Here is a 27829-nt window from a genome sequence, read left to right on the forward strand (position 1 = left end):
CAAGGTGCTTAAGTCTGAACTGCCCTCTGAAATGGCTTAGCAAGCCACTCAGTTGTAACAAACTGCTACGAAACATAATAAGAATGAAACCGAACGCACCACCCGGCATCGACCTTGGCACCGGCTACGAATATGGTAACAGCACACCCAGCCCAGTCGACCCTGCAAAGTCCTCCTCACCAACATCTGGGGATTTGTGCCAAAATTGGGAGAGCTGTCCCACAGACTAGTCAACCAACAGCCTGAGAGTCATACTCACAGAATCATACCTCTCAGCCAATGTCCCAAGCTCCTCCATCACCATCCCTGGGTATGTCCTGTCCCACCGGCAGGACAGACCCACCAGAGGTGGAGGCACCGTGGTATACAGATGGGAAGGAGTGGCCCTGGGAGTCCTCAACATTGACTCTGGACCCCATGAAGTCTTATGGCTTCAGGTCAAGCTTGGGCAAGGAAACCTCCTGTTGATTACCACCTACTGCCTTCCCTCAACTGATGAATCAGTACTCCATGTTGAACTCCACTTGGAAGAAGCTCTGAGAGTAGCAAGGGCACAGAATGTACTCTGGGTGGGGGACTTCAATGTCCATCACCAAGAGTGGCTCGGTAGCACCACTACTGATCGAGCTGGCCGAGTCCTGAAGGACATAACTGCCAGTCTGGGCCTGCGACAGGTGGTGAGGCAACCAACACGAGGGAAAAACCTACTCGACCTCGTCCGCACCAATCTACCTGTCGCAGATGCATCTATCCATGACAGTATTGGTAGCAGTGACCACCGCACAATCATTGTGGAGATGGAGACCCGTCTTCACACTGAGGACACCCTCCATCATGTTGTGTAGCACTACCACCATGCTAAATGGGATAGATTCAGAACAGATCTAGCAGCTCAAAACTGGGCATCCATGAGGTGCTGTGGGCCATCAGCAGCAGCAAAGTTGTATTCCACCACAACCTGTAACCTCATGGCCTGGCATATCCCTCACTCTACCATTACCATTAAGCCAGGGGACCAACCCTGGTTCAATAAGGAGTGTGGAAGAGCATGCCAGGAGCAGCACCAGGCGTACCCAGGTGCCAACCTGGGGAAGCTGCAACACAGGACTACATGCATGCTAAAAAGCGGAAGCAGCATGCAATAGAAATGGCTAAGTGATCCCACAATCAACGGAGCGATTCCACAATCAACGGAGCGATCCCACAATCAACGGATCAGGTCAAAGCTCTGCAGTCTGGTCACATCCAGTCGTGAATGGTGGTGGATCATTAAACAACTAATGGGGGAGGAGGAGGCTCCATGAATATCCCCATCCTCAATGATGGTGGAGCCCAGCACGTGAGTGCAAAAGACAAGGCTGACGCGTTTGCAACCATCTTCAGCCAGAAGTGCCGAGTGGATGATCCATATCGACCTTCTCCCAAGGTCCCCACCATCACAGAAGCCGGTCTTCAGCCAATTCGATTCAATCCACGTAATATCAAGAAACGGCTGAGCGCATTGGTACAGCAAAGGCTATGGGCCCCGACAACATCCCGGATATCGTGCTGAACACTTGTGTTCCAGAACTAGCCGCGCTTCTAGCCAAGCTGTTCCAGTACAACTACAACTCAATCATCAGCAAAGTGATGGGAGGTGTCATTGACAGTGCAATCAAGCGGCACTAACTCACCAACAACCTGCTCACTGATGCCCAGTTTGGGCTCTGACAAGACCACGCGGCTCCCGATCACATTACAGCCTTAGTCCAAATATGGACAAAGGAGCTGAATTCCAGAGGTGAGGTGAGAGTGACTGCCCTTGACATCAAGGCAGCATTTGACCAAGTGTGGCATGAAGGAGCCCTCGTAAAACTGAAGTCAATGGAAATCAGGGGGAAAACGCTCCACTCGCTGGAGTCATACCTAGCACAGAGGATGATGGTTGTGGTGGTTGAAGGTCAATCATCACAGCCCCAGGACATCGCTGCAGGAGTTCCTCAGGGCAGTGTCCTAGGCCCAACAATCTCCAGCTTTTTCATCAATGACCTTCCCTCCAACATAAGGTCAGAAATGGGGATGTTCGCTGATGACTGCACAGTGTTCAGCGCCATTCGCAACTCGCCCACCATCAACATCCTGGGGGTCACCATTGACCAGAAACTTAACTGGACCAGCCACGTAAATACTGTGGCAACAAGAGCAGGTCAGAGGCTAAGTATTCTGCAGCGAGTGTCTCACCTCCTGACTCCCCAAAGCCTTTCCACCATCTACAAGGCACAAGTAAGGTGTGTGATGAAATACTCTCCAATTGCCTGGATGAGTGCAGCTCCAACATCACTCAAGAAGCTCGACACCATCCAGGACAAAGCAGCCCGTTTGATTGGCAGCCCAACCACCACCTTAAACATTCACTCCCTCCACCACCGGCGTACTGTGACTGCAGTGTGTACCATCTATAAGATACACTGCAGCAACTCGCCATGGCTTCTTCGGCAGCACCTCCCAAACCCGAAACCTCTTCCATCTAGAAGGACAAGGGCTGCAGGCGCATGGGAACACCAGCACCTCCAAGTTCCCCTCCAAGTCACACACCATCCTGACTTAGAAGTATATCGCCGATCCTTCATCATCGCTGGGTCAAAATCCTGGAACTCCCTACCTAACAGCACTGTGGGAGTACCTTCACCACATCGACGGCAGCGGTTCAAGAAGACGGCTCACCACCACCTTCTCAAGGGCAATTATGGAAGGGCAATAAATGGTGGCCTTGCCAGCGACGCACACATCCCATGAATGAACCAAAAAGAAATGTGCCACTGAAGTGGTTGACTTCCTGCCACCTCAATATGGAATCACTTTGGAAAACACTCCATACTAAAGTATGGTGCAATCCTTTAAGCTTCCAGACTTGGTCCCCATTCCTTGCCCTCTTCACTTATATAAATACTAACGCAATCAGCCTTCACTTATATAAATACTAATGCAATCCACCCAATTATCAAAGAACTGTAGGAGTTTAGCAGGAAGAGTTAGTCAACCCATATATTGGCTCTTCATCAAGGGAAAGAGAAATCCACCTCCAGAGCAAACAAGGTGGGAAGGTCATCCGCAAGCTTTACCAGCTGTCACATCATAGGATGTTTTCTATAAACAGTGGACTGTTATGTGCATATAAACAATATGTTTACATAAAACTGCAGATACAATTGATATCTTTTTTTTCTACATGTCAGTAGAAATCACACTAAATTATGTGGTGAAGACACCTGTAAGAAATGCATCAATTTGAATGTGTGCTCCAGCCTCCACAGAGTCAGAAAATTAATAGATAATCAGAGGAATCTTCCTAGTGGCCCACAAGAACCGACCCCCTCTCCTCCATGAACAATAACCCAACATATTACATTTAAAAAGGAAGAAAAAGACCAGCACAAAAATCAAGATTGAAGGCATCAGCATCCCCAAACCAAACCTTGACCAAACCAACCTATTGCTGCACCACAAAAACATAGGAATCAACCACTTCCATGCATCGCTCCCTCACATCCAACCGTCCCTTGAAGTACAACCACACTGCTCCAATCCCCTGAACTGCTCAACTACATCAAGCTGATTCAACAATTCCGTGCAGCAACATGTCCCACTAAGCATTGCATGAAGAACACGTACTTTGACAAAAAAAAACATACATCGATGCCAAGTTAGCAAATTTCTTTTTTAAAAGAGACTGAAATAACTGTGGAATATAGGGTTTCAACAAAGAAATTATTAAAATCAGCGATGGTTTTAAAAAGTCATGACTCACAAGCAACAGCTCAAATTTTCCTAACTTATCTTCATTTCTGGATCAAGTCTCGCTCGACTCACATTGGGTTCACTGGTGGAAAAGAATTTCCAGAGATACACATTATAAAAACTGCCACCTACAAATTTAAGGCACTGTGCTCTTCGCTTGCTTATTATGCTTCATTCATGTTACAACTGAATATCTTAATTAATTCTGGCATACTGTTAAACACATGTTGCAAAGTTATTTACCCCAACGATACTGTGAAGTCCAAGATCTCGTCTCGACCTCTAAATTGACTCCTCTCGAAGTGAAGATTTGAATCAGATTGGGCTAAACCGCTCTGTATTACAAGAACAGCTCACTAGCCCTCAGGCATCAATCGTCATGTAATTTAATACTGTACCTTTGTGTGCTGAGCAGCTTATACTGTACCTCCATGTGCTGAGCAGCTTATACTGTACCTCCATGTGCTGAGCAGCTTATACTGTACCGCCATGTGCTGAGCAGCTTATACTGCACCTTCATGTGCTGAGCAGCTTATACTGCACCTTCATGTGCTGAGCAGCTTATGCTGTACCGCCATGTGCTGAGCAGCTTATACTGCACCTTCATGTGCTGAGCAGCTTATACTGTACCTCCATGTGCTGAGCAGCTTATACTGTACCTCCATGTGCTGAGCAGCTTATACTGTACCACCATGTGCTGAGCAGCTTGGAATGTGTTATTTCATTTTGATACAGCTCAAACCTGACTATGTTTCGGACAGACCCTCAGAATGTTTTACTGCATTAAAGGCGCTGTATAAATGCAAGTTGTTGTTGTTGTGGAGGAGGATCTGGCACACAACCATTTCAGATCATGAACGATTGAAACTAAAACAGTAGCATTGTTAATCAGTTCTTAGTGAAGGTGAACCAATGACATCAACCCTGTCATATTGCACAAGGAGGCAATATCTTGCATAATCCCGCAAATGGAAATTTCTCACTGCTGCATGATGGCAGGATAATTTCTGGTCCCAAATTATAGAACCATCACCTGTGCAAAATGGACAGAGTTTTCTAAAATAACAATTGGCTTTATTTACCATACAGGTGAGAAAAAATGTACAGAAAATTCTGGTTTGTTAGTGGTTTGGGAAGAATCTAAAGTGACATCGACTTAATAACTGCCCCGGCAGGCCTCTGAACATTCCTACTTTCACCATAGGCCTGTAACTTACAAATCAATAGATTTAGATCGTAACCAAAAAAACTAACTAAAAAAAAATCCAGATTTGATCACATATTGCCATCTCGCTCCCAGTTTACTTCGGACAGGCCCTCAGAAAGTCATTCACACCGCTCCACGAAGAGAGTTGGTTTGAGTACTGGCATGTAGAAAGGTCACAAGTGTAGCCACATTCCCTGGTGGGGAAACATCAGGGCTAAATCTGGGATTTGGAGTGGGATGGGGAAGTGGAGGACTTAACCCATGACTAAAAGATTCGAAGGGAACGTTCCCCTCATCCCTCCAGTAGTTGCACGCACAATGACCGTGTATACAGAACTGTGGCACATCAGGTAATCTTTTGAATTGTTTATTTTCTTCCCTTTTCTCTCCGTGCCAGAAGGAGTTGACTTCTGGTGGAATCTGGTTTCCCGTGCACCAGCTGCCCTCATGTACTAGCTGCCTTCCAGTACCTCAACTGCTCCCATCGCCATGCCACGTGTGAGGTAGACAGCGAATGTTACATACAAAATTGACAGGCAGGAAAAGACCAGCTGGTCCATCAGGCCTGCCCCACACCATAATGGATGGAGCATCCTGACTAGACACTTCCTTACCCACCACCACCCCCTCCCCACACCCACCCCCGCCACCATGTAATCGCCTGGGGGAGACAACAGGAACAGAAAATGCCCAGGGCCAATAAAGGAAAATATACTCTGGAAAATTCACTCCGACCCCCTCGGGCGATCAGCCCAGGAGATCACATGAAGCAAGTGTTATCTAGAAAGACATTTACTTCCTATATGATGTTGATTGGCTGTGATGCAATGAATGGCTGCGGTGCACTGAACGGACAAATAGCCTATCTTGTCTTATCTATTACTCACCACACATCCAGAGGCACATACCGCCAGCAGGGTCATTTGACAGCAACCAGGAGTGAGAACCCGGACTGATCACACCCTTATACTACCACCTCAGTTGAGATCCCCCAATGAGCTAAAGACCAGGAATTGAATTTGGGACCTTCTGGTCAATATTGTTTAATCCTTTGCAGTTTTTAAACAAACCGAATCAAGCAGGAGGGCATTACTATACTTTTATAGGTGGGACAGACCTGTGAATACATCAGACGGAGAATCTATTATAATTCAGTTATGCTACAACCTAATCTAGAGAACTTGATACTGCCACTGGCAACGTGTTGCCATCCCAGTGGTTATACCTCAGTCAGAGCAGCGACAACATGTTACTGTCACAGAAACCCACACACACACATGCACAGTGGGATGTGGAAACAATTGCTCAGCAACAAATATCAATGCAGTTTTTCAAAAAATAGCTCTCTTTTAAAAAAATCAATCGTTTAATAAAAATCACGTAGTCGAGATCTTTTCTGTAATTTTCAATTTTAAAGCGGCAGTAAACCTACTTCAATCTACCGAACCTAAACTTGAGGCTGAAAACCTTATTTGCACCAGCATTTTATTCTCGCAGTTGATTTCCTGTTGAATGAACTTGATTGAAAACAAAGACAAGTTGCTTACGTCGCCAGCCCACAGCCATAGATGGAACAGATGGAACTGCAGTAGGGCTGCTCGTAATATCAGCCCACATAGCTGGTATTTCAAACAGGGATTGCTGTCACGTTCGGCAACAGACAACATTTCCGATACTCAAAAAACATGAGAACATTTTCTTCGAAGCCCAATGAACCTGCGTATATACAGACTGGCCAAACTGTTGGGGTTAGTTTTGCCTAACTATTATGAGATCAAGATTGAGCAGCATTAATCTATAAAGTAACAACAACTTTCATTTATATAGCACCTTTAATGTAGTAAAACACCCCAAGGCTCTTCACAGGAGGGATTATCAAACCAAATTTGACACCGAGCCACATAAGGAGATATTGGGATAGATTACCAAAAGCTTGGTCAAAGAGATAGATTTTAAGGAGTTCTTAAAGGAGGAGACGGGTAGAGATGCAGAGAGGTTTAGGGCGGGAATTCTAGCGTTTAGGGCCTAGGCAGCTGGAAGCACAGTTGCCAAAGGTGGAGCAATTAAAATAGAGGATGGGCAAGAGACTGGAATTGGAGGAGCGCAGAGACCCCTGAGGGTTGGAGGGCTGGAGGAGGTTACAGAGGTAGGGAGGGGCAAGGCTATGGAGGGATTTGAAAACAAGGATGAGAATTTTAAAATTGAGGAGTTGCTGGAATAGGAGCCAATGTAGGTCAGCGAGCACAGGGGTGACGTGTGAATGGGATACGGGCAGCCGAGTTTTGGATGACCTTAAGTTTATGTCGGGTGGAAGATGGGAGGCCGGCAGGAGCACATTGGAATAGTCAAGTCTAGAGGTAACAAAGGCATGGATGAGGGTTTCAGCAGCAGAAGAGCGGAGGCAGGGGCGGAGGAGGGCAAAGTGGAAATAGACAGTCGGTGCGGATATATGGTCGGAAGCTCATCTCGGGGTCAACTATGACACCAAGGTTGCAAACAGTGTGGTTCAGCTTCAGACAGTTGCCAGGGAGTGGGATGGAGTCAGTGGCTGGAGAACGGAGTTTGTGGTGGGGACTGAAGACAATAGCTTCGGTCTTCCCATAACTTAGTTGGAAGAAATTTCTGCATCCAGTACTGGATGTCGAACAAGCACTCTGACAATTTAGAGACAGTGGAGGGTTTGAGAGAGATGCTGGTGAGGTAGAGCTGGGTGTCGTCAGCATACATGTGGAACATGACGTGTTCTTGGATGATGTCGCAGAGGGGCAGCATGTAGATGAGAAATAGGAGGGGCTCGAGGATAGATCCTTGGGGAACCCCAGAGGTAATGGTGCAGGAGCAGGAAGAGAAACCATTGCAGGTGTTTCTGTGTGTACGACTGGATAGATGAGAATGGAACCAGGCGAGTGCAGTCCCACCCAGTTGGACAACAGAAGAGAGGCGTTGGAGGAGGTTGGTGTAGTCAACCATGTCAAAGGCTGCAGACAGGTGAAGAAGGATGAGGATGGATAGTTTACCACAGTCACAGAGGATGTCATTTGTGAGTTTGATAAGAGCTGTTTCAGTGCTGTGGCAGGGGCAGAGACCTGATTGGACAAATACAAACATGGATTTCTGGGAAAGATGGGCACGGATTTGGGAGGCGACAGCACATTGAAGGCCTGGAGAGGAGTGGGAGGTTAGAGATGGGGCGGTAATTTGCAAGGACAGAGGGGTCAAGGGTGGGTTTTTTGAGGAGAGGGGTGATGACGGCGGATTTGAATGGGAGGGGGGACAGTGCCTGAGGGGAGAACACTGTTAACAATATCAGCTAACATGGGGGCCAGGAAGGGAGGTTGGGTGGTCAGCAGTTTGCAGAAAGTAAACTATATATAGAAAAAGGAAAGAAACTACAAAAGAAAATAGAAATTACTTATCGCAGACCTTCCGTCCTTGACTTAAGAAATATACATGCCTCCTCTCGACATCCTACACTTTCCTAGCCATGCTAATGTAATAATGCATTTCCAAACACTGCAGAAAGACAAAAAAAACAAAGTGAACACAGTGGAAAAAAGTTAGGGGTCATGACTGAAGGCTATCAAAGAGGTAGATTTTAAGCAAGCTTTTGAAGCGAGATCCTGGGCTTTATGAATAGAATCATGGTGTACAAAAGCAAGGAAGTTATACTAAACCTTTATAACTCACTGGCCAGGCCTCAGCTGAAGTATTTTGCCCACTGCTGGGCACCACACTTTAGGAAGGAGGTCAAGGCCTCAGAGAGGGTGCAGAGGAGATTTACTAGAATGGTACCAGGGATGAGGGACTTCACGGAGAGACTGGAGAAGCTGTATGATTTTATGGAATGAACAATGCAGTTTTCTAACGGTGCATTCATAAAACCAGATTGGTGTTGGAGGGTGCTGACCACACAAGTCAAGCATGGGCAAGGTAACCTCCTAATGATTACCACCTACCACCCTCCCTCAGTTGCTGAATCAGTACTCCTCCACGTTGAACACCACTTGGAAGAAGCACTGAGAGTAGTAAGGGCACAGAATGTACTCTGGGTGGGGGACTTCAATGTCCATCACCAAGAGTGGCTCGGTAGCACCACCACTGACTGAGCTGGCCGAGTCCTGAAGGACATAACTGCCAGTCTCGGTGGCGAGAGAATCAACACGAGGGAAAAACTTACTTGACCTCGTCCTCACCAATCTACCTGTCACAGAGGCATCTGTCCATGACAGTATTGGTAGCACTGACCACCATACAGTCATTGTGGAGATGAAGTCCCATCTTCACACTGAGGACACCCTCCATCGTGTTGTGTGGCACTACCACCGTGCTAAATGGGATAGAATCAAAACAGAACTAATAGTTCAAAACTGGGCATCCATGAGGCGCTGTGGGCCATCAGCAGAATTGTATTCCACCACAATCTGTAACCTCATGACCCGGCATATCTCTCACCATTACCACCAAGCCAGGGGACCAATCTTGGTTCAATAAGGAGTGTAGAAGAGCATGCCAGGAGCAGCACCAGGCGTACCTAAAAATGAGGTGCCAACCTGGGGAAGCTGCAACACAGGACTTCATTCATGCTAAAAAGCAGAAGCAGCATACTATAGACAGGGCTAAGCGATCCCACAATCAACGGATCAGATCAAAGCTCTGCAGTCCTGCCACATCCAGTCATGAATGGTGGTGGACCATTAAACAACTAATGGGAGAAGGAGGCTCCATGAATGTCCCCATCATCAATGATGGTGGAGCCCAGCACGTGAGTGCAAAAGACAAAGCTGAAGCCTTTGCAACCATCTTCAGCCAGAAGTGCTGAGTGGATGATCCATATCGGCCTATTCCTGAGGTCCCCACCAACACAGTAACCAGTCTTCAGCCAATTCAATTCACTTCACGTGATATCAAGCAACGGCTGAGCACATTGGATACAGCAAAGGCTATGGGCCCTGACAACATCCCGGCTATCGTGCTGAAGACTTGTGCTCCAGAAATAGCTGCGCCTCTAGCCAAGCTGTTCCAGTACAGCTACAACACTGGCATCTATCCGACAATGTGGAAAACTGCCCAGATATGTCCTGTCCACAAAAAACAGGACAAATCCAACCCGGCCAATTACCGTCGCATCAGGCAAAGTGATGGAAGGTGTCATTGACAGTGCTATCACGTGGCACTTACTCACCAAATACCTGCTCACTGATGCCCAGTTTGGGTTCAAACATGGACAAAGGAGCTTTCCAGAGCTGAGGTGAGAGTGACTGCCCTTGACATCAAGGTAGCTTTTGACCGAGTGTGGCATCAAGGAGCCCTAGTAAAACTGAAGTCAATGTGAACCAGGGAGGAAACTCTCCACTGGCTGGAGTCATACCTAGCACAAAGGAAGATGGTTGTGGTGGTTGAAGGTCAATCATCACAGTCCCAGGACATAGCTGCAGGAGTTCCTCAGGGCAGTGTCCTAGGCCCAACCATCTTCAGCTGCTTCATCAATGATCTTCCCTCCAACATAAGGTCAGAAATGGGGATGTTTGCTGATGACTGCACTGTGTTTAGAGCCATTCACAACTACTTAGATAATGAAGCAGTCCATGCCCGCCTGCAACAGAACCGAGACAACATTCAGGCTTGGGCTGATAAGTGGCAGGTAATATTCACGCCACAGGAGTGCCAGGCAATGACTATCTCCAACAAGCGAGAGTCTAACCACCTCCCCTTGATATTCAATGGCAGTACCATCGCAGAATCCCCCACCATCAACATCCTTGGGGTCACCATTGACCAGAAACTTAACTGGACCAGCCACATAAATACTGTGGCAACAAGAGCAGATCAGAGGCGAGTGTCTCACTTCCTGACTCCCCAAAGCCTTTCCACCATCTACAAGGCAGGAGTGTGATGGAATACTCTCCACTTGCCTGGATGAGTGCAGCTCCAACAACACTCAAGAAGCTCGACACCATCCAAGACAAAGCAGCCCGCTTGATTGGCACCCCATCCACCACCTTAAACATTCACTCCCTCCACCACTGGCATACCGTGGCTGCAGTGTGTACCATCTACAAGATGCACTGCAGCAACTCGCCAAGGCTTCTTTGTCAGCACCTCCCAAACCCGCGACCACTTCCACCTAGAACGACAAGGGCAGCAGGCACATGGGAATACCACCACCTCCAAGTTCCACTCCAAGTCACACAACATCCTGACTTAGAAGTATATCGCCAATCCTTCATTGTTGCTGGGTCAAAATCCTGGAACTCCCTACCTAACAGCACTGTGGGAGTACCTTCACCACACGGACTGCAGCGGTTCAAGAAGGTGGCTCACCACCAACTTCTCAAGGGCACCTAGGGATGGGCAATAAATGCTCGCCTTCTCAGCAACACCCACATCAAAAAAAAAACAATTTCCTTTTCTGGCTCCCCTGTTAGCGGACATTGTTAATGGTTCTCTCTCCTCAGGCACTTTCCCCCTCTCCCTCAAATCTGCCTTCATCAACCTTTCCTCAAAAAACCAACCCTTGATCCCTCCATCCTTGCAAACTACTGCCCCATATCCAACCTCCCTTTCCTCTCCAATGTCCTTGAACGTGTTGTCGCCTCCCAAACCCATGCCCATCTTTCCCGCAATTCCATGTTTGAATCCCTCTAATCAGGATTCCGTCCTTGCCACAGTACCGAAACGGCTCTCAAAGTCAGAAATTACATCCTTTGTGACTGCGACAAAGGTAAACTATCCCTCCTCGTCCTTCTTGACTTGTCTGCAGCCTTTGACACGGTTGACCACTCCATCCTTCAACGCCTCTCCACCGTCGTCCAGCTGGGTGGGACTGCACTTGCCTGGTTCCATTCATATCTATCTAATCATAGCCAGAGAATCACCTGCAACGGCTTCTCTTCCCACTCCCGCATCGTTACCTCTGGTGTGCCCCAAGGATCTATCCTTGGCCCCCTCCTACTTCTCATCTACATGTTGCCCCTTGGCGATATCATCCGAAAACACAGCGTCAGTTTCCACATGTACGCTGATGACACCCAGCTCTACCTCACTACCTCTTCTCTCAACCCCTCCAGGGTCTATACATTGTCAGATTGCTTGTTCGACATACAGTTCTGGATGAGCAGGAATTTTCTCCAATTAAATATTGGGAAGACCGAAGCCATTGTTTTCGGTCCCCGCCATAAACTCCATTCCCTAGCCACTGACTCCATCCCTCTCCCTAACATCTGTCTGAGGCTGAACCACACTGTTTGTAACCTTGGTGTCATATTTGACCCTGAAACGAGCTTCCGACCACATATCTGTAGCATAACAAAGGCCACCTATTTCCACCTCCGTAACATCGCCTGTCTCTGCACTTGCTTCAGCTCACCCACTGCTGAAACCCTCATTCATGACTTTGTTACCTCTAGACAGGACTATTCCAATGCACTCCTGGCTGGCCTCCCACATTCTACCCTATGTAAACTTGAGGTCATCCAAAACTCGGCTGCCCGTGTCCTAACTCACACCAAGTCCCGTTCACCCATCACCCCTGTGCTCGCTGACCTACATGGGCTCCCGGTTAAGCAATGCCTCAATTTCAAAATTCTCATCCTTGTTTTCAAATCCCTCCATGGCCTCGCCCCTCCCTATCTCTGTAATCTCGTTCAGCCCCACAACCCCCCACCCCCCGGCCGAGATATCTGCGCTCCTCTAATTCTGCCCTCTTAAGCATCCCTGATTATAATCGCTCAACTATTGGTGGCCATGCCTTCTGTTGCCTAAGCTCTGGATTTCCCTGCCTAAACCTCTCCGCCTCACTACCTCTCTTTCCATCTTTAAGACGCTCCTTAAAACCTACCTCTTTGACCAAGCTTTTGGTCACCTGTACTAATTTATTTTTATGTGGCTCGGTGTCAAATTTTTTGTCTTATAATACTCCTGTGCAGCGCTTTGGGACGTTTTACTACGTTAAAGGTGCTATATAAATACAAGTTGTTGCAGTTGTTGTTGTTGTTGTTGTGGGTTCTCCTTCTTCCTCCTCCTGGTGAATTGTTCCCACTCATCATGTCTTGCACATACCATTTTTTGGGGTGTGGACTCAATTACACTAATTTGGAATTTACAAAGTAAAAATCGTAACTTTTCCAAACTTCCTTTTGGAAAACAAAATATGCATCTTGAAAGTTGAAGGGATAGTTTAAAACAGGAAGGCAGTTGAGCTAAGTGAAAACAGTTGTACCATGATCTGGAAATTCCCTTCACATGATCCCCTTCACATGATCCCCTTCAACCACTGCAGAGGCCAGCATATAATTTTGGATTTCCTAACGCATGACCAGGAGACTCCCTGTGACCTTTCTTTATCACTTTTTTTTCACAAGAGTGATCACTGAACTGGAGGCAGTGCATAAAGTTTAGCCTACACACGCATCACCGATAAAACAGATGGCTTGGAACGACTTGCGTAGGTATCGCTGCTACATTTTTCCATGGGTGCATTTTTTTTCCAAAGTGGTTACTGAAACTTCACACAATCAATGGAACCTGATGCTTTGGACAGATGTCCCCAAAAATCTATGCAAAACCCAAATGCAAAGCGATGGGGCCCACTCACCTTGCATAGCTTCAGGGACCACGCAGAAAAAAATTGCACTGCATAGAAAACATACAGCCTTACACAGAGGGACAAGCAGGGGCATATTTGCTTGTGTGTGTCAATTCTTTTACCAATTGACATCGGTTTACGAGGGAGTTAAATAAAAGATCTGGGGTAGAAATTCGTCTTGGATGGTGGTGGCTCAATATGGGCGGTGTCGGATCGGCCGCCCTTTAAACGCAGTGCCTGATATTCAGTTCCATTCACTGCAGTGGAGCGGAGTATCAGGGGCTGTGTACAATGGGTAAACGATCCAATACTGCCCATTTTGTACCACAGCCCGAGACGAATTTCTAGTCCCTTGTCTTTAAATTTACACAAGAATATATAACATGTAGTCTGGAGATACTAACAGAGGAGTTTTGAGGAAATCAAGCAACAAGAGTAAAGCTTCAGTGGTTTATCAATGTCATTTCAACCCAGGAATGTGTAATACGTTCCAGCTTATGATCAGTCCAAATACTGTTTCTTAGACGCTGATGAATAACTCAGCAGAAATTCCTATACATCTCCAGCAAATTTAGGCCATAAAATTTGTATGAAATACGTCTTGATGGATTGCTTTAGAATGGAGAGAAGGCGAGAAGTAGGATAGATCGCTATAGAATTGGACAGGCTACTGCTCCACAGGACACACAAAAATGAACATCCTTCCTTTTGAAACAAGTTTGTACCAGCCATTAGCTGTCACATTTTCTAAACATCTCACAAGTGACCTGTTCAAGTACTTTTGAAAGTCCAAGTGCACGACACTGAAATATGTTGCATTATTATAAATTTTGTGAATCAACAACAACAACTTGTATTTATATAGTGCCTTTACTGTAGTAAAACATCCCAAGGCGCTTCACAGAAGTATTATAAGACAAAAAATTGAAGCCAAGCCACATAAGAAGTTAGGGCAGATGACCAAAAACTTGGTCAAAGAGGTAGGTTTTCAGGAGCATCTTAAAGGAGGAAAGAGAGGTAGAGGCAGGGAATTCCAGAGCTTAGGGCCTAGGCAGCTGAAGGCACGGCCACCAATGGTTGAGCGATGATAATCGGGGATGCTCAAGAGAGCAGAATTTGAGGAGCGCATGTCTCTCGGGGGTTTGTGGGACTGAAGAAAATTACAGAGATAAGGAGGGGCGAGACCATGGAGAGATTTGAAAACAAGGATGAGAATTTTGAAAACAAGGCATTGCTTAACCGGGAGCCAATGTAGGTCAGCGAGCACAGGGGTGATGGTTGAACGGGACTTGGTGCGAGTTAGGACACTGGCAGCCGAGTTTTGGATGACCTCAAGTTTACGTAGGGTAGAATGTGGGAGGCCGGCCAGAAGGGCATTGGAATAGTCAAGTCTAGAGGGAACAAAGACATGGATGAGGGTTTCAGTAGCAGATGAGCTGAGGCGGGGTCAAGATGGGCAATGTTACGGAGGTGGAAATAGGTGGTCTTAGTTATGCCACGGATAAGGGTACAGGTCAGAAGCTCATTTGAGGGTCAAGTATGACACCAAGGTTGCAAACAGTCTGGTTCAGCCTCAGACAGATGCTAGGGAGAGGGATGGAATCGGTGGCTAGGGAACGGAGTTTGTGGCGGGCACAAGAAATTTAGTTCTTCAACTTGAGGGTCACCACCAAAACAGTAAGGGGGAGAAATTCAGTATCGCCCCGTTAGGGGCGTAAGGGGCGTAAGTATCGGGTGGGCACGAAATTTTGTGCCCACCGCAAATTATCGCCACCTACTGGTAAATTGGCCTGCTTTGCCCCAGGAGGTGCTTGGAGCGCTAAAACAGGCGCTGCACGACTGTCTTAAGGCGCTAAGCCGGAGAAGCGAGGCGCTACCACCGAGGGCGGGCGCAGCGCAGGTGCGGCCCGTTAGCGATTGCACGCTGACACGCTGGCGCCGGTCAGCTCTTAAAGGGGAGGTTCGATCTTGGATTGCAGCCACACCCTGCGCATCGGAGCCCTGATTCTCGGCCTGGACAGACCTGCTGCCACATTCTTAAGCCTAGGACCATGGAGAGGGCCAGGGAGCGAGCGCAGTGGTTCAGCGAGGGGGCCTTGCAGGTTCTGGTTGGCACGGTGGAGCGCAGGCGATCTATCCTGTTCCCGAACAGTGGCAGGAGGCCGTTGCCCAACGACTATCGCAAAGCTTGGAGGGAGGTGGCTCACAGAGTGACCTCCAGCAGCATGGTGCCTAGGACCCCTGTGCAATGCAGGAAGAAGTTCAACGACCTCACTCGGGTCGTCAGTGTGAGTGCCCTTTTCAGAATCCTCTTTATTCCTGCATGTCGACCTCACTTTATGGCCAAAGGATCCTGAAAGCCCCAATGCCCAGCCCTCATCCAACACCTATGGCCCTTTCAGGAAACTCACACGCACATTCAGCACTTTACACACTGTAAGGGCTAATCGACCATGGGAGGCAGTGCAGCCAAGATCAGGGCTTCACACTGTAAGGGCTATTCCACCATGGGAGGCAGTGCAGCCAAGATCAGGGCTTCACACTGTACTCAGAGCCCGTCCTTTCTCTTGCAGGGCAAGCTGGCGCATAACAGGAGGCAGCAGCAACGGACCGGGGGAGGCCGGCCTCACCTTCAAGCCCTCAGCGATCTGGAGCAGCGAGTCCAGTGGATTATGGCAGGCCGGATGATTGGCCCCGTCGCCACTGGAGATGCCGACCCCATTATGGACAGCAATGGTAAAGTCATCACCTTTTTGACCTCTCTCCTGCCACTTGAGCCTCACACCAGCATCCTTTGCCACTATCGAACAAATACAGTACATTGCAGCACTCATGCCTCCCTCACTGCCACCCTGTCCTCACGCTAAAGCAACTCTTGTACCTCCCTGCTTTCAGATGCTGATTCGCCAGGTGAGGAGGCGGGCCTTCAAGCTGCCACTGTGAGTGATTCTGAAGGCGATGACGAGGAGGAAGCTGGACCATCAGTGCCACCCTCAGCCGAGGCAGCCCATGGCCATAATGGGGACACGTCTTCCCTGGAGGGGAGCAGGGGGGAATGGTCTGAGGAGGGTGAAGCTCCGGGGCCCAGCGGGCTGCAGCAACGCGGGTGGGGTAGGGAAGCTCGGCAGTCTTCTCCCCAGAGGGAGAGTCTGGCCTCGAGTCCTGCTACAGTGAGCGCAGAAGAGGTGTGGCTCCTCGCTGAAATGAGCACCCAGGCGGAGCACAGGCACACTGAGCTCATGGCTGCAGTGGCAAGGATGCCCGAATCCATTGAGTCACTGGCAAGGAGTCTCCAGGACTTCGGCGCAGCACAGGCAAGGATTGTCCAGGACGTCGGGGCAGCACAGGCAAGGAATCTCCAGGACTTTGGCGCAGCACAGGCGGCTGCCATGCTTAGTGCTGCAATGCAGTCAGTGACTGGTCTCATGCAGATGCAGATTGAGGCCACACGAGCACTGACTGCTGCCACCCTCGCTGGATCGGGCACGAATCGCCGGGGCCCTCGCCGCGCCGCAGCAGGCCAGCAGTCTGTGCTTCAGCAGATTGCTCCGCATGCTGCAGTGCTGCCCAGTGGGAGTGCCAGTGTGTCATCCGAACAGGGAGTTGCTGTCCTCTCAGGATGACAACATTCCTGCTGCCAGCACTGTCACTTCTCCACTGCAGCTGCCACCACCTGTAGGACAGACTGCTGCCGCCCATGCAGAGTTGGAGCAGTCAGCAGCCGGGCCCTCCAGGCCCAGAGCTGGTCCAGGCCGTCCCTCCAGGCCCAGAGCTGGTCCAGGCCGTCCCTCCAGGCCCAGAGCTGGTCCAGGCCGTCCCTCAAGGGCATCTGCAGTCTCAGTTTCTGACATTCAGCAGCCTTCCCCCAGCCTTGCTGCAGCCACTGGGGTCCCATTGCGGAGGAGCTGCAGGGTGGGAAGGGGTGAATCTCGCAAGCAAAGCAGATCACCCTCGAAGGGCAAAAAGTAGGAGGTGCGGCAAAATGCTGTTAAATGTTTTATTGAAGGCCAAGGACCGTGGTCATGCTTTGGTTACTGTTTTGTTCATTGACTCCAGGTTGTGAGAGCCAGTTATGTAACTGACTGCTTTTTTGGGGGTTTCTCTCTATTACTTTGTCATGTGGGAAGGGCACGCAGTTTGTTAAATAAAGAAGTGTCTTTATTCAGAATGTGCATGTTTGCTCTTTGAACTATTTGTTGCCTTGACCGGCTTAGGGGTTGCGGCACGGTTCCATTCATGTTCTTTGAATGGCAGAAGCCATTCCCTCAGAGGGGGCCTAGAACCGACTTGCTATAAGCCGCTGACGGACGGCCCTTGCACTTTGTGCCTCCCTCCCGTCTTGGTGCTGCTGCTGCTCCTCCTCTTCCTCCTCCTCCGCTGGTGGCAGTGGCTGAGTCCTGAGGATTGCCAGGTTATGCAGCATGCAGCACACAACAACAAAATGGGAGACTCGCTCAGGTGAGTACTGAAGGGCTCCTCCGGAATGGTCCAGACAGCGGAACCGTTGCTTGAGCACGCCGATTGTGTGCTCAACGATGTTCCTGGTAGCTTGATGGCTCTCATTGTATCGTTCTTCAGCAGGGGTGCACGGATTGGTGTCATCAGCCAGGTGCACAGAGGATAGCCCTTGTCCCTGAGAAGCCAGCCTCCTGGGTGAGCCAGGGCCTCAAAAAGGTCTGGCGCAGGATGAAGGCGTCGTGGCTGCTGCCTGGAAAGCAGGCATTGACAGCAAATATCAGCTGTCTGTTGTCACAGACCAACTGGACGTTCAACGAATGGAACCCCTTCCGGTTGCGGTAATCCTCGGCATTCTCTTGCGGCGCCCACAAAGCCACATGCGTGCAGTCATTGGCACCCTGGACCATGGGGAAGCCCGCTATTCTTGCAAATCACATTGCGCGCTCTTGCTGCTTGTCCGGGGTCATGGGGAAGGAGATGTACTGACGTCTCCTTTTAAAGAGGGCATTCGTGACTTGACGGATGTAGCAATGCACTGCGAACTGGGAGATATTGGCAATGTCCCCAGTAGCGGATTGAAAGGAGCCGATAGCATAGAAGTTGAGAGCCACTGTGACCTTCACTGCCACCGACAGAGACGTCCTGCTCCTCAGTTGAGGCTGCAGATCTGGCTGAAGCAGGTGGCAGAGCTCAGTGACCACCTCCTTGCTGAATCGCAGCCTCCGAAAACACTGCTCCTCAGACACGTTGAGGTATGAGAACTGTTGGCGGAAAACCCTGGGACGGTAAGGTCTCGTGTGCCGACGTCTGTTGGCCCTCCTCCATCTGGCCATGATTGGCACTCTCTCTCTGCGTCTCTGTACCCTCTCAATGTAATGGAGAAGCCCAACGTTCCCACCCATTGCAGCCCCCATAGTATGTGGCCACTGAAGGTTATGCCGGTGAATAAGCAAACCAACTACAAAGTTCTGGTCAGAAGCCAAAAGTACCTCAGCGAGCGCTGACTCAATGCAGAAAGCTCTCTCCCTTTGTCTCTCTGCAAATCAAATTCAAATTCAAATTCAAATCGCTTTATTGGCATGATGACAAGGTACATCTTATGTTGCCAAAGCATCGAAAAACATTTATGGTTGAACACATAAACGCAGATCTATCCATACAGTGTCTAAACAGATATATCCCTGAGTGTATAAATATACATTCGTATAATTTGTATATACTCTTTTCTTAGATTTAATGGTTGTCCCTCTGTTTATGGCAAGCTGTAACATAGTGTTCCGCTAAGGTTACACAATTTCTCTGTTCCCCTAGTAGGTATGGGAGTTTTTGGTCGTCATTCAAATTTCTGAATTCAGGGCATATTTTTGTGAATTTTGGGTAGAAATTCTCCCTGATGCCCTGATATTTTCCACAAGCTGTGAGGAAGTGCATCTCTGTCTCCACCACTCCCTGACTCTCTCTCTCAGAAGGAGTGGTCCAAAAATGGCTACCACAAAGAAGCCAGGAAGAGCCCCCTTTAAATAGCGCCCCCCCAGCCCCACAGCGACTGGGAACCGTTCCAGTCAACCAGTCGCTGGGAGCGCCAGGCGGAAAGGAAGGGGGGCGCCACTGAATTTCCAGTTCGGGGCGCCCCAAGGGCGTTGCACCATGAAATGACGTTAGGATCTGCGTGCGCAGCTGAGCGGGCATTGCGGTTTAGCGCCGCCGCTAAATGTCCGCTCAATTTCGCAAGAGGTGCAGGTCTCGCCGCGCCCGGGCGCAAGCTGGCTCGCGCCCCACTTATCGCCCTCTTAAGGCGCTAACGGGTGGCGCAACCAACTGAATTTCTCCCCCTGAATGTCTTCAGCATCTTTAAGATTGAGAAGAACAGGATGTTACAAGCAGTAAATGGTCATAAGCCATCTCTCCCATGTTTGCTCGGTTCTGTCCTGTTTATACAAGTGCTGGTTCCTATTCCATTTGACTTGTCAAACCCAATTTTCTCCCCTTTTGAAAGCAGAAAATCACTTTGGGAAATACGGTTCCCCAGTTACCTCATCCAAAATAGCCATTCTGCACATATAAACCTCAACAGCAAATACTGGTGTGCTGTACAACCATCGGACATCACAGCTGAGCCCGATCCCGTTATCACCAATTATCCACACATGCACACTTCCAATCAGGGCTCACTGGACAGTGACCAGGATTGGGACTCTGGCTGATTCCCACACCACCCAACCCCAGCCCAGGCTCCAAGAATGTTAAGACCAATCACAGTGCGCAACTCAACTCAATCAAGACTAGCACCTTCTTGGTTTGTAACATAGAATATCACATCAAACAGTTAACAGATTCTTACTTCTTCTACTGCTGCAACGACAACTTGCACTTAGATAGCACCTGTACCTGAGGAAACGTCCCAAGATGCTTTATAGAGGCACGAGGAAAATAGACTCGGAGTCAAAGTGGCAGACTTTAGGAGGAATCACTAAAATCTTGGTGAAAGAAGTGGGTTTTGGGGAGAGTCTTAAGGAGAGGGAGTGGGAGAGAGAAAGAGGTTTAGGAAGAGCATTCCAGAGAGTGGGAGCAGAGCTGATGATGGCCCAGCCACCCTTGACGAATCAAAGGGAGCAGTTTCACTCTGTTCTTCAGGCACTTGAACTGGTTACCGCCTGCCTGAAATAAAAAATTCTAGCTATAATCAAGTAAGAAACTATCTTCCAAGATTGCTAGGCCATTAGAGCGCTATCAAGCAAACTGACGGTTTTATTTATTTTTTTAAAAAGCTAAATGACATTGGCACTGTGCTGGTGAGGGGGTGCTGAACAATGGCAGCCCCACTCTTGCCAGTAACAGCTCAGCTCTAGGTCCTTCTGCACAGTATGTGTTATAGGTTGGGTGCTATTCCCCTGAATTCATGTTGCATAAATATTAGCATATAAACACGATGCATTCATTTGATTTCCTTTTATCCTTATTTGTCTTGCCTGGTCTTGGTTGAGTCAGCATATGCAGTCTAGCTGCACTCTGCCAACTTTGTAAGGGGTGAGGTCACTAGGCAAGCACAACAGTGAAATCACTAATTCAAATTCTTCAGTTTATATTTAAATGTGTCTAGTGAGCTTGTTGTTACTATTTCATTATCTAACTGGTTCCAGTCGACAAGTGTTTGTGGGAAAAAGCTGAACCTGTGTACGTCTTTCTTGACCCGCCATCTCGTTAGTTTCTGACTATTCCCTCTTGTTGATCTGTTGTTCCATGCAGGTTGCATCACACTTTCCAATCTAATTCCAGTTTGTCCATTGATAAATCGATACCTCAAGTGAAACCTAGAGAACCTCCTCCTCCTCCTCTCAAGGTTTTCCTACTCAAGGGCTTTCAGCATTGCAGTAACGCTACTGGTCTGTTTGTAGTCGTTCATACAGAGTCGAGCAGCTTTCCTCTGGATAGCCTCAAGCTTCTGGATGTCTCCCTTGTGGTACGGGTCCCACGCAGGGCTAGCATACTCCAGAATTGGTCTAACTAGCGTTGTGTAGGCTTGCTCTTTCACTTTCCTTAGGGTTAACGAAAGGTTCCATTTCAAGAATCCCTGTACCTTACTGGCTTTGGATATGAGTTGTGCATCCCATCTTAGTTTGTTGTCTATTTCCACTCCCAAGTTCTTACTTCTTAGGCAGTCCCTCGGAACCGAGGATGACTTGCTTCCACATTAAAAATGAGTTCCCAGGTGACTGATTAATCCAATGTAGGACCTACAGTCTCTGTCACGGGTGGGGCAGACGGTGGTTGAAGGGACGGGTGGGTGGGGTGCTTGGGTTGACGTGCGCTCCTTGCGCTGCCTGCGCTTGGCTTCCGCTTGCTCCCGGCGAAGAGACTCGAGGTGTTTGGCGCCTTCCCAGATGCTTCTCCTCCACTTTATGCGGTCTTGGGTCAGGGATTCCCAGAAGTATCCTCATATGTATATGAGGATACTTCCTGCAGGGGATGGCCACAAAAGGTGCAATTCATATCATGTGGCTGTGTCTTCTTGGAGATCCTCATGACTACACATTTGGTTGGATTGAAGGACACTGACCATTGACTATTTCAACACCAGCATACCTCATTTATTTTTAACATTGGTTAATATTAAAATAGCAGGCAAAGAAATTGTATATTAAGGACTTGAAAGGGTGTGGTACCCACTGGACAAGCAACCCAGTGACTCGAATACACTATTACAAGTTCCCCTTCGGAGGCCACGAAAACAGCATGACCTAGAATTCAGCAACATGGGGTCCATGGGAACCGGTACAGCCAGTGCTTCCTTCTGCTCTTCCTTCTAAAAGACTGCCTGCTGCACAGAGGGAATGTTTTAATTGGACCAATGATGGTGGCACAGAGGGACTGTTTTAATTGGACCAATGATGGTGGCACTGAGCTGGCCCTGCTGCACAGAGGGTAAAAAGGGACTGACAGCGGCAACGAGGCACTGCCCCGGCGCTCCGATTGGCTGACATTTCGCAATTGCTCGGCCCCCCGCCCCCGATTGTTTGATTGATCTGCAGCATGTCAGTCACGGGCCAGATTGAGCGGAGGTGTCAGTCAGGAGGTGGCGGGTGAGCGCCTGTGGCAGATTGTCGGTGTCTCTTATATTTAAATGACCCCAGAAGGCTTGTGGGCCTCCTTGCACAAAGATCTGGGAAAGTCTGACATGAACCACTTGGTAACAGTGGAGTGCTTTATTTGGAACAAAACAGAGGCATGTACAGTACACTAAACAGCAATCGAATACTAAGAAACAAAGACAAGGCTCAAGTGTTCGGGGTAGAGTCGTATTCTGGCATCTGCACAGTTATTATAGGCTGTTGTGCCTTGGTTACAGCTATTTCTCTACCGCTGAACTGGAGATTTGGGCTCATTTTATAATAGAAAACGATGCCTGATGATCGATAAGCATTAACCCATACGGAATAACAACAGAAAATGCTGGAAAAACTCAGCAGGCCAGGCAACATCCGTGGAGAGAGAAATAGAGTCAACGTTTCAGGTCGAAACCCTTCGTCAGGACTGAAAAAGCACAGGAAATCAAACAGATTAAAAGGCCAGTTTGGGGGCTGGGAAATGGGGATAAAAGAACAAAAGAGAAGTGAAGAGACATTAAGAGGTATTCAAAACCAGATGAGATGGTGATAGGACTAGTGGAGAGACAAAAGATGGCTCTAGGTTAAGTGTGAAATGCGCTGGCAGAATGGGAGACAGCTGACATGTGGGAGAGAAAAAAAAGGCGGGGGGGGGGAAAGGGCCAAAACAAAGGTGTGGATAAAAAATAAGTAAAAATGTAATAGGGGCCGAGGTCATGATCTGAAATTGTTGAACTCGATATTGAGTCCGGAAGGCTGTAAAGTGCCTAATCGGAAGATGAGGTGCTGTTCCTCGAGCTTTCGCTGAGCTTCCATGGAACAATGCAAGAGCCCGAGTACGGTGAGGTCTGAGTGGGAATGGGGCGGTGAATTAAAATGACAGGCGACCGGAAGCTCGGGGTCACCCTTACGGACTGAATGGAGGTGTTCCGCAAAGCGGTCACCCAATCTGCGTTTGGTCTCCCCAATGTAGAGGAGACCGCATCGTGAGCAGCGAATACAGTATACTAAATTGCAAGAAGTACAAGTAAATTGCTGTTTCACCTGGAAGCGGTGTTTGGGGCCCTGGACAGTGGGAAGGGAGGAGGTATAAGGGCAGGTGTTGCAACTCCTGCGCTTGCACGGGAAGGTGCCGGGTGAAGGGGAAGGGGTGCTGGGGGTGATAGAGGAGTGGACTAGGTTTTGCTTCCCCATATCTCTTAATTAGAAGGGACCAATAGAAGACTACCAATGGTGGGTCCTAGGGCATGTGAAGTTCATATGCCCAAAGGTTACTTCAGTCCGAGTTGTAGGTCTTTTTTCAGCTCCGTTGCCAATCCCCTCTGCTCTTTACGACAAACTGTTAGTCACATCCCCATCTCTGATCCCAGATGTGAGTTTCTGTGATGCATTGTCTTCGCCAAGGATATGCTTTCGTGTTTATAATCTGCCTTCTTCCCCTGTCCTTTTCTCAGGCACCAGAATTTAATAACATATTATGTTACCAAACTAAAAGCATATTCAAACTACCTTATTGATTATATGTTTCTAAGTTTAATCGCATATTACTAACTACACAATTGTCTGGTTAACATATTGACTTGATTAATAAAACAAAGTAGGTATTTTGAGATGGTCTTTCCCAGGTGGAAGGGTTAATTTGAAATCACTGTCGGGAGCTTCAAATCCCTTCACCACAGTAACTTGTGAAACAGAATTCCATAAATCTGGTCATTTGTGGACCGGCCCTAGAAAAATGACCAGGAAAGCTGCTGGATTGTCATTTTTAAAAAACCCACTCCTCCCTAATGTCCCTTCCAGGGACCTGCCACCCCTGCCCAGTGTGACCTACAAGTGACCCCTGTCCCACACCGCGTGGTTGACTCTTAATTACCTCACATTTCAAGAATAACTTAAAAATTGAACACATTTGGGTCGGTTATTGTCAAGGCCCTTTGTCTCAACCACAGGCTTTGGTGTTTTCAACTTAACTGCAAGATGAAGCTCCCAGGTCATGCAGCTTTATATGGTTGTATGCACGAAAGATCTATTTACAAGTCAAGGCAGAAAGAAAATGATGTGTTCGCTGTACTGGAGCCAATAATCTGAGAGGCATTAAGGATTTGGCAATACGCCTTTCTAAAGGTGTTGTTTGTGGAGTAATTAAGTAGAGACAGAAAACATTAAAGAGGAACACCCATTACCAGAACCCAAAGTGCGCATTTGCAATCGGGAAACAGTCCTTTTTTTCGATACTTGACCGAAATTTACAAATACACAATTTAGCAGGAAGCTGCACAGCAAGTTTATATTAACACGGGACATTCGCCACTGACTGTTAGCACGGAAAGGATACTGATACAGCCAAAAAAAACAACCAAAGGCTCTTGTCTTAGCATCAAGAATCCCGACACTGCAGAAGGGAGTTCAGGATTATCAACAACAGTCAGCGCGTTAAAAATGAAAAATTCAGAGACAAAGGCCGACGATGAACAGCCAGTGATGAAGACCCAGGCTGATTATGAGACAGAGATGTGAAGAGGAAAGGCAATGCGGAGGGGGGGGGGGGGAGAGTAAGAGAAGGGGGGATTGGAGAGAGAAAGTATGGGGTGGGGGGGAGAGAGAGAAAGTATGGGGTGGGGGGGAGGGAGAGAAAGTATGGGGTGGGGGGGAGGGAGAGAAAGTATGGGGTGGGGGGGAGGGAGAGAAAGTATGGGGGGGGAGATAAAGTATGGGGGGGAGGGAGATAAAGTATGGGGGGGAGGGAGATAAAGTATGGGGGGGAGGGAGATAAAGTATGGGGTGGGGGGGAGGGAGAGAAAGTATGGGGTGGGGGGGAGGGAGAGAAAGTATGGGGTGGGGGGGAGGGAGAGAAAGTATGGGGTGGGGGGAGGGAGAGAAAGTATGGGGTGGGGGGGAGGGAGAGAAAGTATGGGGTGGGGGGGAGGGAGAGAAAGTATGGGGTGGGGGGGAGGGAGAGAAAGTATGGGGTGGGGGGGAGGGAGAGAAAGTATGGGGTGGGGGGGAGGGAGAGAAAGTATGGGGGGGGAGATAAAGTATGGGGGGAGGGAGATAAAGTATGGGGGGGGGAGGGAGGGAAAGTATGGGGTGGGGGGGAGGGAGAGAAAGTATGGGGGGGGGAGATAAAGTATGGGGGGGAGGGAGATAAAGTATGGGGGGGAGGGAGGGAAAGTATGGGGGGGAGGGAGGGAAAGTATGGGGGGGAGGGAGAGAAAGTATGGGGGGGAGGGAGAGAAAGTATGGGGGGGAGGGAGAGAAAGTATGGGGGGGAGGGAGAGAAAGTATGGGGGGGAGGGAGAGAAAGTATGGGGGGGAGGGAGATAAAGTATGGGGGGAGGGAGGGAAAGTATGGGGGGGAGGGAGATAAAGTATGGGGGGGAGGGAGATAAAGTATGGGGGGGAGGGAGAGAAAGTATGGGGGGGAGGGAGAGAAAGTATGGGGGGGAGGGAGAGAAAGTATGGGGGGGAGGGAGAGAAAGTATGGGGGGGAGGGAGAGAAAGTATGGGGGGGAGGGAGAGAAAGTATGGGGGGGGAGGGAGAGAAAGTATGGGGGGAGGGAGAGAAAGTATGGGGGGAGGGAGAGAAAGTATGGGGGGGAGGGAGAGAAAGTATGGGGGGGAGGGAGAGAAAGTATGGGGGGGAGGGAGAGAAAGTATGGGGGGGAGGGAGAGAAAGTATGGGGGGGAGGGAGAGAAAGTATGGGGGGGAGGGAGAGAAAGTATGGGGGGGAGGGAGAGAAAGTATGGGGGGGAGGGAGAGAAAGTATGGGGGGGAGGGAGAGAAAGTATGGGGGGGAGGGAGAGAAAGTATGGGGGGGAGGGAGAGAAAGTATGGGGGGGAGGGAGAGAAAGTATGGGGGGGAGGGAGAGAAAGTATGGGGGGGAGGGAGAGAAAGTATGGGGGGAGGGAGAGAAAGTATGGGGGGAGGGAGAGAAAGTATGGGGGGGAGGGAGGGAAAGTATGGGGGGAGGGAGAGAAAGTATGGGGGGAGGGGGAAGGAGAGAGAAAGCATGGGGGGAGGGAGAAAGAGTATGTGGGAGGGGGAGATATCGTGTGAGGGGAGATAGAGTGGGGAGAGATAGAGTATGTGGGTGGAGATAGAGTATGGTTACCCGTGCTGCTAACATTACCATTGAATTTCAGCAGAGACTAGAGAGGGAGTGAGGCTCCTGGTCCCGGGGGTCCCAGTGGGAAGTTGCTGTCAGTTTCACACACCCCACTCTGCAACTTTTTGTTCTACAGTCGCGTCCAAATCAAGGAGACAACCACAAGAAAAGAAGCTGCAGGGATGCATTCATAATCTAACCTAAAGTATGAAAAGAGGAGAGAAACTTACCGAGCAGCGATTGCAAGGTGAGCCAGCAGCAGCTTCATGTTCCGATTCAAAACTACAGCAATTGGGAGGGTTTGCCCATCACTGCGCAGGCGCTTATTCAGAAACTGCATATTTTGATTTCCTCTTTGTATTTCGATTCCGCTGCTTCTGACTGGAAGTGACCTCCAACTGGCCGCACTCAATCTATTGGCCCGAACAATGTCTGTCGTTGGCCAACGAGACATCGGAGGTCCAGTCTCAAACTGGCCCCTCCCAATGTCCACACGTACCCCTTCCACCATGGGCACATTTGGCAGACGTGTTTGGTATGTATTTGACTGTTTTTTAAATCAAGTAGATCTAAAGCTGCTCGTGTATCACATAATCTCCTTCCTGCTGCCGCCCCACGGCTGGCTGCGAGCAAACACCTATATAACTGAGAATAACCATAGTGAGGAAATCATTTATGTTTCGTGGATTAGAAATGGTGTTCGTAGCAGCTCACAGTGATTCCCAGTGAAGATAATTGTCAAGAAAAGGCGCTTTGTTTCTCTCAATGCCAGTTGTAAACTAAACATTTTTTTCTGTGCTTGAGACATCCCGCAATGTTTCTATCAACAGAACTGTTTGTGTTCTCTCAGGGCACCTTATCTCGCAACCGCCCGTCGATGGAGGAGGTTTCTTTTAAAAATAGCTATCAGTGAGTGGAAAGTGTAACAACCCTTGATGGCCTAAGGTGATACTGGGTTGCTCCAGTGTCATCGACAGAAAAAACAGATCTGCAAATGAAGAGGCACAACGAATAGAATAATTTAAACTCAAATTCTGATTTGAATCAGTAAGGAATTGTCTTTGTCAACCAGACACTCAATTCACTGTAGAG

At 48.7% G+C, this 27829-nt stretch overlaps 1 protein-coding gene across 4 annotated transcripts in view; it reads right to left on the minus strand.

Annotated features, from left to right (window-relative positions):
• The window catches only part of LOC147100390 (uncharacterized), a 79329-nt gene extending 52224 nt beyond the window's left edge, over positions 1 to 27105 (minus strand). For 2 of the 4 annotated variants that reach the window (XM_085968050.1, XM_085968049.1), the window contains exon 1: positions 26968 to 27105. The gene's annotated coding sequence lies outside the window, so the exon portion shown is untranslated. Of the gene's footprint in view, positions 1 to 3469; positions 3575 to 26967 lie in introns of those variants that run through there. The other 2 variants (XM_085968053.1, XM_085968051.1) reach the window with 2 other exon arrangements.
• Between the last annotated feature and the right edge of the window lie 724 nt (positions 27106 to 27829).

Source organism: Somniosus microcephalus, chromosome 26, assembly GCF_052327205.1.
Source record: "Somniosus microcephalus isolate GS21.2 chromosome 26, FLI_Smic_1.0, whole genome shotgun sequence".
Classification (NCBI taxonomy): domain Eukaryota; kingdom Metazoa; phylum Chordata; class Chondrichthyes; order Squaliformes; family Somniosidae; genus Somniosus; species Somniosus microcephalus.